Source organism: Vicugna pacos, chromosome 25, assembly GCF_048564905.1.
Source record: "Vicugna pacos chromosome 25, VicPac4, whole genome shotgun sequence".
Taxonomy (NCBI): domain Eukaryota; kingdom Metazoa; phylum Chordata; class Mammalia; order Artiodactyla; family Camelidae; genus Vicugna; species Vicugna pacos.
Window position 1 is genome coordinate 34,847,842 of NC_133011.1, and position 3,441 is coordinate 34,851,282.

The 3,441-nt window shown below is 44.6% G+C and overlaps 1 non-coding gene across 1 annotated transcript; it reads right to left on the reverse strand.

Annotated features, from left to right (window-relative positions):
• Nucleotides 1-372: 372 nt before the first annotated feature.
• Nucleotides 373-446, reverse strand: TRNAV-CAC (transfer RNA valine (anticodon CAC)). Its single transcript has one exon. It is a non-coding gene; the product is annotated as a tRNA-Val (tRNA).
• Between the last annotated feature and the right edge of the window lie 2,995 nt (nt 447-3,441).

Below are 3,441 nucleotides of genomic sequence, written 5' to 3' on the forward strand. Positions count from 1 at the left end.
TGGGGGTGGGGGGTATTTTGGAAGCTGAATCTAGAATGGTATGTTGAAGTCAGATTTTTAAGAAGTCTTATATATCCTGAAGACTGCTCAAGAATTGGGATTTTTGTCCAGGGTGGTGGAAATACAATAAAATTTGAGAAGATTCAAGACCCTGCAAACCATGACTTCAATATTTTATCCTGTAGAATTCAGGCTAATGCGGAATAAGATGTCATTCCATGATCTGTACTGAAGAAATGCAGTTGGATGCCAATCAAAACCACGTACATGCAGGTGTTTTATTTATTTATATTTATTAAAATTTGTAATACTTCTTTTTAACTTTGGGGGGAGGGAGAAGGTGATCAGGCCTATTTATTAGTTTATTTTTAATGGAGGGACTGGGGATTGAACCCAGGACCTCGTGCATGTGAGACACACACTCAACCACTGAGCTGTACCCTCCCCCGTGCAGGTGATTTATTTTTATTATTCTAGAAATAGACTATTATTGTAACTTTAATCATTTCTGATTAAAGCATAGTTGATGTACAGTATTACACAAGTTACCAGTGTACAATATACTGATTCACAATTTTAAAGGTACCCTCCACTTACAGTTATAAAATATTGGCTATACTCCCCGAGATGTACAACTTATCCTTGTAGTTTATTTTATACATAGTCATTTGTGCCTCTTAACCCCTTGCCCCTATATTCTTTTATCTTACCTTATGCTTCCAATAAAAATTTATGAAGTTTAATTAGACATTTCAGGCATCCACTCCTTATAAATGGTGAAAACAGCTAAGGTAACCAGTACCCAGAGATCAGTTTCATTAAAAAAAAAATGGAACCTATTTCCCATTTCTTCTGTTATAAAAGAGAACAAGAGAAAAACAATGTCAAGCGGTGAAGCCAAAGAAGCCAGTTCCAAGCCGTGATCTTCTCGCCAGCAACCAGGCGCTGGGGAGCGTATTAGGTACCATGGGAGACCACACTCGTCCACATCAGAACAGCAGCCCTTCCTCCCAGGACTTTGACATTGGGCTCCACCTTCTAACCTCTGGATAATGTGACAGTGTGATCTGATGTCGTCTGCCATCGGCGGCATTTATTTTTACTTATTGCTGGCAGAAGGGAAAATGCCGTTCTGGGTTTAGACCGTCTGCTGCCCCGCTGGAAAGGACGCGGTTGCCTCCACCAGACCGCAGAGGGCTGAAGCGCTGTGAGCAGCAGACGGAGCAGTGATTTTGCAAACCAGCAGACACTCAGCTTCCCCGGCTACCTGAATTATTGATGGCAGGCTCGGCACTGGGCTAGCGATGCCTGCAGCGATGACAGCTCTTGGCTCGAGGAGGCGGAGTTGCTGTGTTTCAGAGCCAGGCACGCGCCTTACCGGAGCCAGAGCTGGAGGTCCCACTGCCTTGCGGAAAACCCCTGGAGTGTAGCGGGAGGGCCTGCAGCTGAGGCACCCTTAGGAAACGTGCTGCGGGCGGTGGGCACTGGCGGGGTTCTGATGAGCCAAGAGCTCTCCCAGGGTTCCTTTGCTCATTGATTTATTCAATCCCTGGGGCACAGAGGACAGAATATGGGCTGGAAGGTCCATTGGCACTGATGAGTTGTGTGACTCAATGGGGGTCCTGGAACCTTTATGAAAATAGAACGGACCCCCCCCTCCACCTCCAATGACTGAATCACTATTATATGCTGGGGTGTTCACATTGGGAGATAGCAGATGCAATGTCTCGCTTCCCAGTCTGAGTTTTAAACCAGCTGAGGAATGAAAAAAAAAAAAGAAACCTAGATTGGGATGGGAAGGTCAGAGTACCCCCTTACCAGGGGTCGGGGGAGGGGGCTGTGGGGCTCTTTGTAGAGCCAGACAGCCAGGCTCCCACCCAGACCGTGGGAAGGAGTCAGGCGCATCCCCTGGCTACCAGACTCCTGGATGGGGCAGAACTTCCCTCAGCCTCTACTGCCAAGTTTTCTCATGTCCAAGAGCAATCAGGGCCTCCAGCGACCTGCTGGCAGCCCGTTCTCAGGAAGAGAAGAGAAAATTCATGAGCTCGGCAGGCTTGAGTTTCTCCTCGTATACATGCCAATAGTATGTCTCTAGATGTCCCCATAGCAGCAATGAAGGAGACACTGCGAAGGGAAACCAGTGGTGTGACACTGGTGGCCTTGCTTTGCCCTGGAGGGAAGTGTCAGGTGTGGGAAGACGCCTTCTCTTCTGCCCACTGACATCTAGCTCCGTAAAAGTGCTTCATGTCTGTTACTTCCTAGGGATGTTGAGAGACAAACACGGTATCAGCCGTATGTAAAAACACTGTGCTAGCTAGAAAACCTTTTACAGCTATAAGATATCATTGTCTTAACTGTCTAGAAAGCCCCTTGCAGTAGGTCTTTGGAAAATAAACAAACAAAAAGCTACGTCCAAAAGGATCTATCATTGAATTTATATCTTCTCCAGGAGGGTGGTTACTGGAGTCAAATTTCAAAGGTTGGGATTTTCCTTCTATGGCTTATAAGCTGTGTGACCTTGGGAAAATTGCTTAACCTCTCTGGGTCTCAGACAATAATAGAGTCTTAGGAGTTTTGTAAGAATTAAGAAGTTAATATAAGCTTAATCCAATACTGGTCATATTGTAAATACACAGTAAAAGTTAGTGATGATGATGATTATTAATAAGAGTGTGATGAAGTCAGGGTGGTAATATCTGACATACTTTGTTTTCATGTTTATTTCTGTTTGCAACTTTACTCTAGAATGTAAGCTCCATGTGGGCACCACTCCATTGGTTTACCACTGTTTCCAAAGCACATAGAACAGTGCTTGTCACTGAGTAGGCCCTCGGTGCATGCATATCTGTTGAATAGATGAATGGATAAATGAATTAAAAAAACCAAATAAAATTAGAAAAACTTGACATGCACTGGCTACGAAACGGATGAAGTGTGATATGCTTTTGCAGTGGAATACCACACAGCTGTGAAACAGAATAAACCTCCACTATGCAAACCACAAGAACGACTCATATTATATGCTGCTGAGCAAAAACAGCAAATTGCAAGAGAAGCATGGAAGTTACCCCCACAAAGAATCAGCCGGGATAAATGGAAGCCTTAGATCCTCGTTCTTGACTGTATCCTGGAGGATGGGCAATACGTTCATGATAATTGTGCTACAGCAGCAGAGGTGGGGTGCTTGGGGAGAGCGGGGTCTGGGATCTCACGTTCAGCTGACAGTAACAGGTTGCAAAGTTATCCTTCAAGTTAAAAAGACTACATTCTCTTGTGTTTGAGTGGCATTCGTTTTAGACAGTATCTTCTCTTTTGGAACATGCTTAAAAAGGAAAAGTCAACAGACAAGGTCTGTACTGGAAACAATAGGTCAAAATCTCAGATCAGGGCAAGATCCCTTAGCTGTATCAGGCAGAGGTAGGCAAATCTCTGTTCCTCTGA